Raw genomic sequence first — 16,992 nt, 5'->3', positions numbered from 1 at the left:
GGGATCGCCCATAGCTATCCCATCACGAGCTTCACAACAATAACAACAAAATGACTTTATCATTATCGCTGGTCACGTTTTACAATTATCGAATTAAAACTATCCTCAGAGTTGGAACCACTTCTTGATTTGCTTTGTTTCGTTTTTTTATTTTTATTTTTTTCATCGTGAGTACAACGTCAAGATATGATTGGTCTGTTTTAAAACATTTCAAATTAAAAGTACAAACTATCTTATGACAATGATCACAAATTACACCCGGTGCACTCCACAGCCCAAGAGCTTGTCTTTCATTACAAAATTACATAACATCAGAGACTGTACGCTTAATGGACACACTCATATGTAGACATATTTGAGACTGCATATAACGATTATACCGACATCACCATTATCACCACCATCCTCACCATTTAACGTCCACTATTCCATGCTTGCATAGATCAGACGGAATTTGTTAAGGTAGATTTTCGTCAAACCCTCACTTTCCATGCGAGGTAATATTTCTCCTGTGGCCAGACATATTCTTCACAGAAGACTAGATACCTCGCTTGTATGACGATAATACTTATTTACGACCATCACGTTGTATTTTGGCAAGGGAACACACAAACACATACACTGACACGCTTATACATTTATGTGTGTGTTTGTGTGTGTGTGTGTGTGTGTGTGTGTGTGTGTGTGTGTGTGTGTGTGTGTGTGTGTGTGGTGTGTGTGTGTGTGTGCCACAAAAACAGCAAACAGAAGCAACGTAATTATTTTAGTATCGAGTACTTATGAAAAATTTGCTCAAAAATTATAATAGAGTATCCTGTATGTTGGAAATCTATATGGTTGTCTGCTTCCGAGGAGAGCGGTTTATTTCAAATTGATGTAATGTTTTCATTGATCGATTAAATTGAGCCGCTTGAAACGGCCGTAATGCACTGATACCTGAACATCCTTGATACTTATTTGCTTTTTATTCGCCTAACTTCGAGCTGTGCGCACCATACCGGACTGACTTGGTGTCTCAACTTAAAGTACCTAATTGAAATGAATCTTAATTATTTCTGTATACATACGCGCGCGCGTATGTATGTATGTATGTATGTATGTATGTATGTATGTATGTATGTATGTATGTACGTATGTATGTATGTGTGTGTGTATGTATGTAAACGACGAGCTTCTTTCAGTTTCTATCTACCAAATTCACTCAAAGGACTTTGGTCGCCTAGGGCTATAGTAGAAAACACTTGCCCGAGGTGTCGCTCAGTAGGACTGAACCCCAGATGTAAGCTTTTTTTACCACACAGCTCTTATCTCAATTTTTCCCTTATTCTGTTCATCCCCAAACTACTTCTCTACACTGGCCAATTCTTTGATAACATTACTCAAAGTTGAAGAGTCATTTCCATCGCAAGTAGATAGGTGAGATTTTCGGGTGTCAATCTGGTCTATAAAATATTTAACTTCAAATGCTTTATTCACATATACCTGTTTCTTCTCTTACATTTCGTTCTGGCACTCGAACAGGATTCCTGTCCATCTCGATAAATTAAGTACCAGGTGCGTACTGGGCTCAGTCTAATCGACTGCCCTCTTCAACACACATACACAAAATTTCAGGCCTTGTTCCTACAGCAGAAAGGATTAGGAGTTTTATCTGTTTCGATTTCCACTCTCTTAATCGAATTATTTCACATCTCCTTAAGTTTCTAAATTCTAATGACGATTCAATCTTTGATTTTCATCTGCAGATCTCATTCACAGATAGCTTTAACATCACTCGTCACACAAGCACACCTTCCACCACCAGACAACTTGAAAAACGCCTGTCAATTGTGACTTAACAACTAAGTTTCATTCATCAACGACTAAACATAGATTCTGCGCATCTTAAGAAACTTTTCCATCATACTTAGTATACATACATGACGTTAATGTGGGTCACTCGACCTGCCAGAGATTGTTGCTTCAAGTCTCCCAAGTCACAACCTATTGATTCGAATAAATTAAGGATGAATGTATTTGTTCGTTAGCTGAAATAAATAATATCTAAGAAAACGGGGTAGTCTTGGTTGGAATAACTTTTTGGTCTTCTCGATCAGGTTTTTATTTGTGGCTAGACAACTTCGTTCAAAGTGTGTCATGAAACCTGGATTGACAAGGAGGTCCAAAATTCAGATGATATAAAAATATTTCACTCAAGTATTATAATGATCTGAACTAGATAGCTGGTCGCAAAAGAAGCACACACACTCTCCCTCACTTTACACACACACACACACTCACTCTCTTTGGCACACACGCAAAAACACACACTCACATACACATATACATTCATGTATATGTATATATTATGTATACGTATATATATATATGTGTGTGTGTGTATAACATGCATGTATACATATAAGTATATGTGTATGCATATACGTGTATACATGTACGCACACACATACACATATATATATGTGTGTGTGTATGGATATATATATATATATATATATATATATGCACATACACATATATGTATACATGTGTATATATATATATATATGAGTGTGTATGTGTATATATATGTACATATGATTGTGTATGTATATGTATGTATATATGCATACACACATATATGTAAACATGTGTATATATATATACATATACATAAACACACACACACACATACATACATGCATGCATACATTCATACATACATACATACATACATACAATAATGATGTTTTGAGCTATCCATTTTTCGTTGTTTTTTCTTTCTTTTTTTGGAGTTTTTTTGTTTACTATTTTGACTTCAGCAAATAGGTTTTACGGTATTTGTATACATATCTGTAGCTGGCTGAAGCGAGTCGTTGTAGTGGTGGAGGAATGTGTGACCCTGACGAGCAGAAATGACCAAGAAATATCAGTATTTGTCGCTCTCTTTCAAATCTGGGGCGATTACGTTTCGCCTAATCTTGAGTTATGCTGTGTTTTTAACACGATACGTCGTTATAACAGTCTTCCGCTGGACGAAACACTGTAGCTTTGTATTGGTTAATGATAATACTTACATTATTAAGCTGTTTTCTTTTTCTTTTCCGGTTTTTCAACCTACCACCTTTTATATCTACTTATACTCACCTTTTCTCCTTTTTTCTCTCATCCTATCGTCTTGTTTTAGCTTGTTATGCTATATGGGCACAGCCCGAGGATTGCGTGAAGTCACCAGACGTGTTAAAAATGCAGTATGAGATGTTTTCATCACACGAAACTATAAGTAGCTCATGAAAATATGTATTGTGTTTATCTAATAATATTTATCTCTCAAAAGATGGAGTACTTTTTTGTTGATCTTACCATCACGGAACAGTACACTGTGTGTGTGTGTGGGGAGGGGGGGGGTATACAAGCGCACGGAAACACACACACATTGGAAAATTCAAAATTTAATGGATTTTGCTATTGTTACTTTAAACACAATTTACTTTCACTTTTTTACGATACAAAGCTGCATGTTAAATCATTATCTATTATGACCTTACAATTTTTAAGATCGTGGGTTTCGTTGCAAGGATATTTGACTGCTGCTATTTGTAACATGTCGAACGACTCGAGCCATTTTCTTTAGAAATGCTTGTTATCCTCTGCAGGAAAGGAAACGATAATTCAAACTGATGAATGTGTTCTATTCGTAGTTACCTCCCTGAAATCGTCCCCGGATTTGTTTTCTCTCTCTCTTTCTTTCTTTCTTCTTTTTTCTTTCCTGTATCTTCACATTTTCGAAACATTTTGATTGCTCCTTATCACGGCGAAGAAAACATTACATTAAATTCTGTGCTAACTACGACAACAAATAAAAACTTTATGTAGCTACTGAATCTGCTAAGAATCGCAACTAGAATTCTCTTATATCAGACCATAGTACCTCATATACGGAAATAGCATATTGGGTATAGCCTTCGGAAAAAAGATCTGTTAGTCAAAGCTGGGATTGCTCTGGTTATACAATGTTCTTCAAACTGATTCTAAAAGACGGAAAAAAGAATATCAATTTTGTAAATAATTGTCGTCTGCCTTTACATCGAGTATTATCATGTCTTTTTCTGAAACACTTAATATACATTGTCTATATTCCCTCGTTCAGAACAGTGCGTGTCTCTCACCCTTGGACAAATAATTTTGCAGGGAATCAGCAACAAATTGCTCTTCAATCCCGCTATAGAAACCCTGAACCAAGAGAAATTATTTAATCGTGGTCAATGACATGTATTTGAAAAACATGGACAGATACAGCTGCATCAAATACCATACAAAATAAATGCTTGATTTACTAAGCTTATCTTGCTCTTTAATTGCCATTTGGTAATTATAACACATCCCCAAGAGGCAGAGATAATTTTAAGAAATCAAAAATTTATGTTGCATGGATGATATTTGACAGTATTAATCGCGGACAACTTTTTCGAGAAGCGGGCAGCACTGCTAAAAAAATTCAAGCTAAGTTTTCATTAGGCGTACCATTCAGAAAACCGAGCGGGCCACAGGTTGTTCATGACCAGTATATATAGTAAATCTATCCAATAATCTCTACATACAAGTATAGGGTCTATAACTGTCAGTTGGCAATGAGTTAATACTTCTAATGGCACAGGTAAAGAATACGCACGCCACCCGTTTTCGGCACTTAGGGTTAGGGTTATGCCGAAAACAGGTGGCGTGCATATTCTTTACCTCCGCCCTTCTAATATAGCTAGTAACATGTGTCCATAGATATGTAATGTTATCGTTATTTCTTATAGTGAACATACTCTTATGACAACGAGACAAAGATGGAGTCTGTGCACATTGTCAACTGGGGAACTTACAAGTTCTTACAAACTGCATCTGGAAAAAAAAAATGGAAAGAAACATTAAATATTAATCCTAAAAATATGCGACCGTCACGGCAAAAATACCATATAGAGTCTAGAGGGATTCTGCAACATTAAGGCCTTCGTTATTTCCGTCACCAGTGTAATGGTGTCGTCTGACAAGCTAAAGTATCTATTTCCACAACTCGTATTATTATACAATAAAATTAATACCGTATTTGATGACATAAAAGATGCACAGGCATTAGATACACCCCCTATTTCAGCAGCGCATGTTCGAGAAAACAAAGTTTTTAGTGCATTAAAGCATGTAATATTTAAACTCCGTGTATAGGATTCGGGATGATATATTTTGGGGCTTTTATTTTTTGTAAAAAAAAAAAAAAATTGTTTTATATGCCATCAAATACGTACATTAGATGTTTCATTTATTCATGAAAATATTGACAAATATTGAGGATACAGCTCGCAAAAAGTTAAGGATATTATTCCAAATACAATATCTGTTATGTTGTCATAATTTCCATAACGTGTTCCTCTGCTTTCATATCAAATCATTGTTCTCCACTCTCTTTATCTCTCTCATTCATATTGTCTGCCTCTCTCTCTCTCTCCTTCATACCTTGCTAAAGGTGTTTAATTATATTTATCACACTCACATAGACCAATATTTCCAGTTCTATACTTAATAGTTTTCCAGAGTAATTTTGTCATCATCTATTGGGTTGTCCGTAAAGTTCGTGCCGATTTATAGTAGCTTACCTTTCGACTTATTTTAGAACATGGTTGAGTCCATAAAATAGGATTTGATTACACCTCCATTTAGAGCACAGTTTAAGCTGTCTTTTCGTGGAAGAAGGTTTTTATTCCTATAACCTGTGTTAATTTTGTAACCTTTTAATATGGAAGATAAGAAAGTTCATTTTCGGCACTTGATGCTTTGGGAACCAGACAAAAATTGCTGCAGCTCGGCTGTGATGTGTTACCCCACCCTCCATATTCTCCAGATATTGCTCCTTCGGATTTCCACTTACTCAGGTCTCTGCAGAATAGTCTTAATGGTAAAAATTTCAATTCCTTGGATGACGTAAAAAGATACCTTGATGAATTCTTTGCCATGAAACCACCTCAATTCTGGGAAGAGGGTATTTTCAAGTTAAAGGAAAGATGGAGACGCATTGTGCAACAAAATGGTTCATATTTGGTTGATTAAAAATGTAATGACAAGTATTTATTGACCTTTTTCTTTCCTTTAAAAATCGGCACGAACTTTCCGGACAACCCAATACATGTCCCATAACATTTTATCAATTTCTGACAAGAAGAGACGAACATCGGCTAATTACTTGGTATCAGTTTTATATTTTGCCTCTGATTCATTAAATCTTTGTTTACTTTTCTTTGCTGTCTATATGGCAATATTTTACACATTCCTCTAGTTTAACAGAATCGATAGTGCCGGGAAAACGTCCAACAGTATTTCATTCCGACACTTTACAATCTGAATTCAAATACGGCCATGACCAACTTTACCTTTCATCGCTCCGGAGTCGATGCAATTGGCTTATGCCATCCTTCAAAATTTATAGCCTTGTATCTAAAAAGATACAACATAAAACTTGGGCTCCAGCAAAAATCGAATTGCATTACGAGAAATCTAAATACAAATCGAACAGAATATGATAAGTGGAGTTAAAGAGAAAAGCCTAGGTTCTGAGGGATTTAATGAACGAGTAACGCTGGAACATTTTTTTCGTTTTTGTATTTGATTTGCAAGATTCTTGATGTGAGCTCAAGTGTTGTAACGTATAGTGTATCTTGAGAGGGTCGTTATGCCAATAATAAGCATATCCACTGACTCTATTTCACTTTATTATTTACTAGCAGTATCGCCCGGCGTTGCTCGGGTTTGTAAGGGAAATAACTATATAAGCATTTTTAGAGAGTTACTTCCCTTATATAATAGCAAAAAATGCATTAAAAATGGGAAAAAATTATGGTAAATTTTTTTTTAAATCGTAGACTCACCGTAGACGCGCGCTAATACCCAGAAAGGGCTCGATAGGAATCACGACTATAAGATACCCGCTTTTGGTTAAACTGCACCGCAAAATGTGGGAGTAGTTAGGAATCTAAATCGTAGGAGACAGACATTCACACAACTTTTATATATAAGGATTAGTCAATTGGCTAACCACTTAATTAAAGCTAATCGACTGTTAGGTTGGTTAATGGTTCGATTAATCAATCAGCTGTATTTGTCGAAGTTCTTTCGTCGCTACTCGCGAATTCTTCAATGCAGTTGAGCAGGCACGTTATTGATGAGGTCACGATTGGCAATAAAGCAGTTGATTGATCGACCGAATGATTAATCAAACAATTGATTCGTTAATTAGTTAAATCGCAAACCAATTAACTAATAAAAAAATAAGTGAAAGGGAAATAGAACCAGTATGTATGAGAATTATTGGTAATAATGACCCTTCCGAGATACAACAGTACAACGTTAGAAAACACCAAACGAATGGGTATCATAGAAAATATTAGTAAGATATAGCAGATGTACCAATGGCAAGGATGACTCCTGACAACTCTCTTAAGACGAAGATTGGTCACAGTATGACGTCGCAAGTCACATTATTGTCACTGACGTCCTAGTAGGGCAGTGATTCTCAAACATCTTTTTTTTTTACCTTTAGCTCCTTTTGTTTATTATTTTATTCTGGTGGACCCCACTCCCATAGCCATTCGACGTTTAAAAACTAATTTTATAGATACTTCTTTCAAATTTTTTATTATTCACTTTTATAGGTTGAACTACGTAAAACATTATTGAAAGAAACACGTTTATTGTACTCTTTTACTTTTTTCAGTCATTTGACTGCGGCCATGCTGGAGCACCGCCTTTAGTCGAGCAAATGACCCCAGGACTTATTCTTTGTAAGCCTAGTACTTATTCTATTGGGTTTTTTTTTGCTGAACCGCTAAGTTATGAGGACGTAAACACAACAGCATCGGTTGTCAAGCGATGTTGGGGAGGGGCACAAACACAGACACATATATATATACACATATACGACAGGCTTCTTTCAGTTTCCGTCTACCAAATCCATTCACAAGGCTTTGGTTGGCCCGATGCTATAGAAGACTCTTTGCCCAAGGTGCCACGCAGTGGGAATGAACCCAGAACCATGCAGTTGGTAAGCAAGCTACTTACCACACTGGCACTCCTGCACCTAAAACTGAAAGAATCCATCCCTGGATGGGCTTGAACCACCAACCTTTTGATTAACAGCCGAACACGTTAACTGATAACGCCACAGAGACACCTATGTAATGCATATAGTTAAAACTTTTCATGGTCCCTTAAAATACTGGAGAACCCTAATTTACTAATTTCATAGCATAGACCCTTCCAAAATGTTATATGAACCCCGATTGAAAACCGGTTCTATAACGAACACTATATTCCTGGTTATGGCATTCAATAATTTTTTTTTTTTTACATTACGAACATAGCTGAAGGATAGTCTTAACCTTTTAATACTGTCAAATGTAATGCTTATTTATTCACATTGTTTTGAAATAATCATGTATTATCTCATAACTTCGAGATTTCGGTGATGTGATTACTTTTTATATACCAGAAGTGTTAGCATCTATCTTCACTGAAGTGTTCTGCAACTAGCAGCAGACAGGGTACATTGCGAGTTGTATAAAGTGTTCACAGTCAACCCTGGAAGTGGTGAAACTGGTGATAAATTAACAGCAAGTATAAAGGGAGAAGGGGCATAAACCAGTATGGTACCAAATAGCATGAGATTTTTTCTTTTATTGTTCACGCAATGATTTGGCAATCCATAGCCGGAGATAAATTGCATACTGTAGTCCAAGATACACGATGTCAGCGAAACAAAGGTTGTGATGGTCATAGTTGATCATACCAAGTGTTTTGGTTATTTGTATTTTAACTATCACATCTAACATCCGGATTACTTTCAATTCTCTGAAAGAGAATTTATTTTTTAAGTGTGACTGTCATGGCCAGAGTAAAGACAGGCGTATGTGTGTGATTTTATCCGCTTATTTGTTTTAGTCAGTATGCTGAGGCCATACTGGGGTACCGCCTTGAGGAATTTTAGTCGAACCTGCACCACTCTCTCAATTTGGATATATATATATATACACACACACACACATGATGGTGTGGGCGAAGACAAACTGGTACTCAACACATCTAGTTTTCAAGTTACATATATTTTTGGTAAGAATTTGACTCAGCTTCTTATGACTTAGTTTTTTGTTTTAATGTGTAGGATATATCCACCCCATCCGATATTTGAAGAAAAGTTAAAAATATGAGACAAATTCATGGCTTCTAGATGTTAGGCCTCTATTGGTCAGCTCAGGTCACATGCAAGTTAATGCTGTGAAAGCGAAACTAGCTATTTTGTTTATATCATCATCATCATTTAGTATGTTTTCCATGCCAGCATGAGCAAGGCAGTTTGACTGGAGTTGGTAAGCCAGTGAGCTACACTAGACTCCAGTCTGTTTTGATGGATGCCTACCTGCCAGACAGACAGACAGACAGACGGATCAACTGATGGAGCGAGTGTGTGTGTGTGTGTCTTTCAATCTAGTGAATTTCACCCATCAGCCATTGGTCAACCTGAAGCTAGAGTTGAAGACCCTTGCCCAAGATACCATACATTGGGACTGAATCTGAAATAATAAGGTTGCAAAACAAACTACTTAACCATAAACCATTCCTTCATACACATACACTTATGTTTAGTAGGGTGAGATCTTTTCTTATCCATATATATTCACATAGGTAGATGTAGAAACATTTTGAGGTTGGGTTTAAAGGTTAGCAACTGTAATGGAAAACAGAAGGACACATGCCCCTTCTAAGATTGAAATCAATCTTAAACTATATTAGTTAACTCAAAACAAATCTGGTGGAGCACCAGCAAAATGTTTGGTTAATGATTAAAAAACAAAACAACAAAAAACTTAGTACAAAGTAAATATTGCTGTACAACTACAAAACTCTCGTGCAGTTGTATAATTTTCTCTTCTTTTGCACATGTTCATTTATATTATACATATATTGATGTAGTAGAAGAGATTGAATGAGTATAAAAAACACAACCTGAAAATGAGAACAGCCAAGCCAAGCAACAGCTTTGATACATTCAATGTTCAGCACAACATGCAGACATGCATATTGAAAACACACATTACGCAGATACATGTATGTATACACATGCACACAAACTTGTGTGTATCTGTGTGTGTGTGTGTGTGTATTGTTTTCATGTCAAATTGCAAAAACAATATTATATATATATATATAGTTTTTATGTCAAATTGTAAAAACAATTAAACAAACATTAAACTAAAGGATTACTCAATCCTTTTTGTAGTGTGCATAAAAGATGAGAGGTGGAAGCAACTTTCATGTTTCAGCCTATCCTTCATCAGTCCAACAAAGGCAAACAGGACAAAACTGTGAAGTCTCACCCTTCTTTTCATACAGTTGTTTCAGTAGATCTTTTTATTAAGGATATTTCTTATTTCTTTATAATCACTTTATGTGTAGTTCTACATTTAAGAGATGAGGAATTATGTACATTATTTACATTTGATGGATATTTGTCCTCATCTTGTTTGTTGTTAACAGAACGTTTCGGCTGATATACCCTTCACCCTTCATCAGGTGTCTTGGGGAAATTTCGAAATTTTCCCAAGACACCTGATGAAAGCTGGAGGGCATATCAGCTGAAATGTTGTGTTAACAACAAAAAAGATGAGGACAAATATCCGTCAAATGTAAATAATGTACTTTATGTGCGGTGTGAAACAGTGGTATTCTTAAATACTCTCTATACACATTTCAAGACCTTCATCTCCCATCATCATAATGAAGTGATGATGATGAATGTGTGTGTATGTGCCCATTTTGTAATTAGCCACAAAGGGTCAAAGGAATATTGTTTTAACTGATAAAAATCATCAACACCGTTTTAAAACAAAATATTTACAGGTACATTCAGGCAGATTTCGTGATGCATATATTCTTTTATTTGTTTGTCATTTGATTGCAGCCCTGCTGGAGCACCACCTTTAGTTGAACAAATCGACCACAGGACTTATTCTTTTTTTAGTCCAGTACTTATTCTATCGGTCTCTTTTGCCAAACCGTTAAGTTACAAGGACGTGAACACACCAACATTGATTGTCAAACGATCATTGGGGGGGGGGGGGAACAGACACACAAACATATATATCTATATATACATATATACAATGGACTTCTATCTCCCAAATCCACTCACAAGGCTTTGGTTGGCCCGAGACTATAGTAGAAGACACTTGCTCAAGATGCCATGCAGAGGGACTGAACCCAGAACCATATGGTTGGTAAGCAAGCTACTTACCACACAGCCAGTCCTGTGCCTATACATATGTTGATTTTCATTTTTCTTTTTTTGTATTCCACTCTAATTAAAGCTTTCATTAGTAAATTAATAAAATATAATAAAAGCACAGGAGTGGCTGTGTGGTAAGAAGTTTGATTCCCAACTACATGGTCCTGGAGTTAGTACCACTGCGTGGCACCTTAGGCAAGTGTCTTCTACTATAGCCTCGGAGTGGATTTGGTAGACGGAAACTGAAAGAAGCCCATTGCATATATATGTGTGTTTGTATGTCTGTGTTTGTCATCCCCGCCAACATCGCTTGACAACCGATGCTGGTGTGTTTATATCCCCATTACTTAGCTGTTCAGCAAAAAGAGACTGATAGAGTAAGTACTAGGCTTACGAAGAATAAGTCCTAGGGTCGATCTGCTCGACTAAAGGTGGTGCTCCAGCATGGCCGTAGTCAAATAACTGAAACAAATAGAAGAATAAAAAGAATACACACACACACATACTAATAGTAAAGTATGAACAATAGAATTAACACACAGATACATGACACATCAAATAAATCCTGAAATCTGTCAGCACATTCCATTATATAATTATTAAATACACCAATGATGATTTTATCAGTTGTAAAGACATTCTTCTAATCCTTTGTCTTGCTCATGTAACACATTATTCTCATTATGTTATTCTGATGACAGGACTGAGAAAGACTTGAAAAATGTATAGATTAATGAAAGTAGGAAACTGTATCAAAGTAAGTATATAAAGGAAAATAAATATGAAAAAAATCAACAAAAAAAGAATTGATTAAACTTGAATAAATGTTTACACAAATATAAAATATAAGTATTTGCTCTACCAAACACACACACACACACACACACGTTTGTTCTATGAAACACAAACATATATGTATTTGTTCTATGAGACATATTCACACGCACACGCACACACACACACACACATATATATATATAAATATTTATTTATTTATAAATATATTACATACACATATATATACATACTTATAAAAATACAGATATACACACACACACACACACATATATATATATACATACATAGCATATACAGATACATAGAAATATATACACATATATGTTGTGTACATACATATATACATATGCATTTATATATATATATATATATATATACACACATGTACAGAATGGGTTATAATCCAAGCTGTGTTACAGTTTAGGAGATCCCCTACATGCTCTCTACATGTATATAACTACTATAAATTCATTATATTTATATTATTATTATCATTTATATTATAATGTATTTCTGATACTAATGAAACATGTGTAACACTGAATTAAAATTTTCCATTCTTTGTTTTAATATACATGTGTATGTGTGTGTGTGTGTGTGTGTGTGTGTGTGTGTATAGGTTTGGTAGAACAAACAGGAGAAACAGAATGTAATACAAAATGTATATACACTTTTTTTATATTTGTCAGAAAGTAACATAAGTAAGCTATGGTCAAAGAATTTCACGCATGGCACATATCAAACTCGCATAAAATCAATGAGTTTTTTTTTTTGTTCTACAGAATGTAAATAATTTTTTTCTGGAATGTTTATGACTCTGTAATATTAATTATAAACAAACTCTCAAATTTAAGTCAAGCTGTTAAGTGCCAGGCATAAAAACTCTCCCCCCTGGAGCCATTTTTGTAACTTTCATTTGATCAAAATGTGTGTGTGTGTGTGTAAATATATATATATATATATATATATATATACACCCACACATGTAAATGTGTTTATACAGCATATATAAATATATACCCATCTAAATGTATTTATTCATATACATACGTTTATGTGGGCTTCTCTTCCATAAATATACACACACATTTTTTTATTTATTTATATATATCTCTATATATATAAAACTGAGAATGTGTGTCTGTCTGTGTGTTTCCCTAAAACTTGAGAACTACACAACCAATTTCATTCAAATTTTACACATGCCTTACTTAAGGTCCGGGGAGTGTCATTGGCAAAAAAGATCTTAACTTTTTCCCTAGGACGACCCCACAGCAATATCATATCTTCTCCACTATTTCAGTATTACGTGTTAAAAGTGAAACAAAAACATCTCTCTTTTGTAATGCAGACACTTTCACTATTAAAGTGAAAGTATTATATAACAGGGATGAACCATTAACAATGGTCATCCATTTTGCTATGGTCTTATATGCTACACCACTGGTTTTCAATTCATATTAATCAAATTAATATTCAATATTTCACCCTTATTATGTGTGTGTATTAGCAATTCGTATAAAATTGCATCAAGTGGTTTCACATAAATGGGGATAAATTAAAAAGGTTTGTTGTTATTATTATTACTGTTTGACTATTGTAATCACGTTTGTTGGTTCCCCGTCAGGGAAGCACTGTTGTGTTGCATTTGTTAAATAATTGTAAACCGTAACTCTCCCCCTTTCGGAGAAGGGCTTTGGCTATTGTTTAAAAATTGAATTTTCACCGTCTTTATGGAAGCATTTTTCTTAAAATGCCATCGATAGAAGAAAGTCCAAAAATGAATTTCGCTGCACCTGTACACTTCCATACAAGAAGGAGGACAAGGTCCAATTGATCGAAATTGCAACAAATTTTTGAAAAGTTTTTTGAAAATTTTCCCCCAAAATTTTTGAAAAATTTTTGAAAAATTTTCCACAAAAATTTTGTAAAAATCTTTTGAAAATTTTCCACAAAAATTTTTGAAAGAGTTTTTCGAAACTTTTCACCAAAATTTTGGAAAAATTTTTTGAGAATCTTTTGAAAATTATCCACAAAAATTTTTCAAAAATTTTTTGAAAAATCTTTTGAAAATTTTCCCCAAAAGTTTTGGAAAAACTTTTTGAAAATTTTCCCCAAACATTTTTCAAAAATTTCTTGAAACTTTCCCCATAAATTTTTGGAAAATTTTTCGAAAAAATCTCCCCAAAATTTTTGTAAAATTTTTCAAAAATTTTTCAAAAACTTTTAGAAAATTTTCCCCAAAAATTTTTGAAAAAGTTTTTCGAAACTTTTCACCAAAGTTTTGGAAAAACTTTTTGAAAATCTTTTGAAAAGAAATTTTTTCTTGCAACAGTTAGATGTGAACTTAATCTTGACTGACTGGCATCCTTCATGTTTCCTGAAATTCATATCCACAACTTTATCGGTATATTTACCTTCTCTGGGATGTTACTAATTGTTTTGAGAACTTTACATTGTTGGAAAACATATATGAACTTAATCTTGGTTTGCTTGGCATCCTACTTCAAGTTCCTGAAACTCATATCTACAACTTTATCGGTGTATTTACACTCTCTAGGATGTTACTAATTGATTTGAGAACTTTACATTATTGGAAAACCTATATGAAATTAGCTGAAGATTACTTGACATATTATATTTGCTGTAATATTTGCAGCTTTAATAAATTGTTATAGAATGAAACAATTGTACTAAATTACCGGATCCATTCTTGTTGCTTATTTTTGGTTATAATCACCCCACATAATTTTATGGGTAATACCATAAAAAATTCTGGTGCATCTAAATTAAGTACCATATTCATTTGAATCTAAATTGTTTTGCTGAACTTATATATATATATATATATAGTTGAAATTAACAGAAAAGCAAAAGACGAAGACAGGTGTATAAACAACAAGCAGGTGTATTAGTTTAACGCTCGAGAAGGTGAGAAAGTCTTTTACGTTTTGAGCCTATGCTCTTCAACAGAAAGGAACACGAGGACATAAACAGAGAAAATAAAAAAACTTGTGGATTTAGCGGTCAAACATGCACTTTCTCATGCCTTGTTTATATATGTACCATATCTATATGTATATAACTGGGCAATACCCCGAAACGCGTCTGTAGCTGCCGGCCAAGTAGTGTGGAGCGACTGACCTCCCTTGTTCAAAGGTTATATGGATACAGTTTGTGTATCAAATAGCTAACTTAAGGCGATGGCCTCATGGAGCTAATAAGCGGTCAGCTTTTTTCTTATTTTTATAAGAATGCCATATTAGTATGGCGATAACTAATATTTTCCGGGAACGCTGCCGTTGTTCTCTTTTAGAGAGACTTAGTAATTTTAATATTTCTATTATATATATATGTATATATATATATATATATAATATATATATTATATATATATAGAGAGAGAGAGAGAGTTTACGAAAAAAACAAAAGACGAAGACAAGTGGTGTACAAAACAAACAAGTGTATTAGGATAACGCTCAGGAATAGAAAAAGTCTTTTACGTTTCAAGCCTACGCTCTTCTACAGAAAGGGACACAGAAAAAACAAGGAGAGAAAATATATATATATAGTCACTTTTGTGACCTCTATTAATTTTGCCTTTATGCTTTAATTGCTAATAAGCCCCACTTTTTAATTTATTGTTTACACTTTTACCGTTTTGAAAATCAGCACGTTTTCAACGGTTTTTCTTGTAAGACTGATAGAGGCAGTCGTGTTTAACTCTAGGCTTTAAGAGTCGCTGATGAAGATTAAGATGGCCTGCATCAAAATCCAAAATTGCGATCCGGCTATGCACGCTGGGGACTTACTTCTCTTTATCAGTCATATTAAGTTCAGTGCTCTTGTGGCTTTGAGTTATTTTAACAAAAACTGTGCTAGTCAGTACCATCTGTCACTTTTTTGACCTCTATAAAATCGCCTTTATTTAATTGCTAATAAGCTACTCTTTTTTTAATTTGTGAGTGAATATATATATTTATATGTATGGTGTGAGTGGGTGTGCGTGTGTGTGTGTAAGTAGATATGTATACATGTGTGTATGCACATGCGAGCATCTGTGTATGTATATGCGAGTGAGTGTAGGTGTGCTTATATATATGTACGTGAGTGCGCATACATATCTGTATATGTGAGCGTGTGTATATATCTGTATGTATATGTGTGTGTAGATTTTATATATGTATATATGTGTGTGTGTGTGCGTGCGCGCGCGCATATATGCGTGTATGTGTCTGAGTGTTGAATCTTAAAGGCCAGCTAAGGAGAATCATGTGTAACCAACCATGAAGAACAAATCAACAGTACAAAGAAATAAAATACCAATCGCTTTAAAACGGCAACCACTTTAAGAGTATGAGAATCACCATCCCACTACCTTTACGCATTCAAAGCAGTTTGCCAACTGCCCTTCACCAACAACATACCCTGATAGGCTTTGTGAGTACTACTAAATTAAGGCCACGACAGAGAGATAGAATGTTCTTGAAGCCGAGGATTTTAAATTTACAGAGACAATATATACATATCACCTGAGGAAACACAACTAGATCTCATAATGCAGGGAAATAGTTTCTTAATCAAGTACCTGCACATCTAGAGAACTACGTTGCATGCAAACAATTGTAGTGATTAAAAAATAAATGTCCACTCTTTGATCTCTTTCGGGATTCCTCTTTGATCTCTTTTGGGACTCCTCTTTGATCTCTTTCAGCACTCCTCTTTGATCTCTTTCAGCACCCTCTTTGATCTCTTTCGGGACTCCTCTTTGATCTCTTTTGGCACCTTCTTTGATCTTTTTCGGCACCCTCTTTTATCTCTTTCGGGACTCCTCTTTGATCTCTTTCGGCACCCTCTTTGATCTCTTTCGGGACCCTCTTTGATCTCTTTCGGGACTCCTC

At 34.8% G+C, this 16,992-nt stretch overlaps 1 long non-coding RNA gene across 1 annotated transcript; it reads left to right on the top strand.

Annotated features, from left to right (window-relative positions):
* Nucleotides 1–633: 633 nt before the first annotated feature.
* LOC118765092 lies at nt 634–10,356 on the top strand. Its single transcript, XR_005000942.1, has 3 exons — nt 634–664; nt 7,464–7,467; nt 10,220–10,356. It is a non-coding gene; the product is annotated as an uncharacterized LOC118765092 (long non-coding RNA).
* Nucleotides 10,357–16,992: the final 6,636 nt, after the last annotated feature.

Source organism: Octopus sinensis, linkage group LG10 (assembly GCF_006345805.1).
Source record: "Octopus sinensis linkage group LG10, ASM634580v1, whole genome shotgun sequence".
NCBI lineage: Eukaryota > Metazoa > Mollusca > Cephalopoda > Octopoda > Octopodidae > Octopus > Octopus sinensis.
This window is presented reverse-complemented; position numbering and strand designations above follow the sequence as displayed.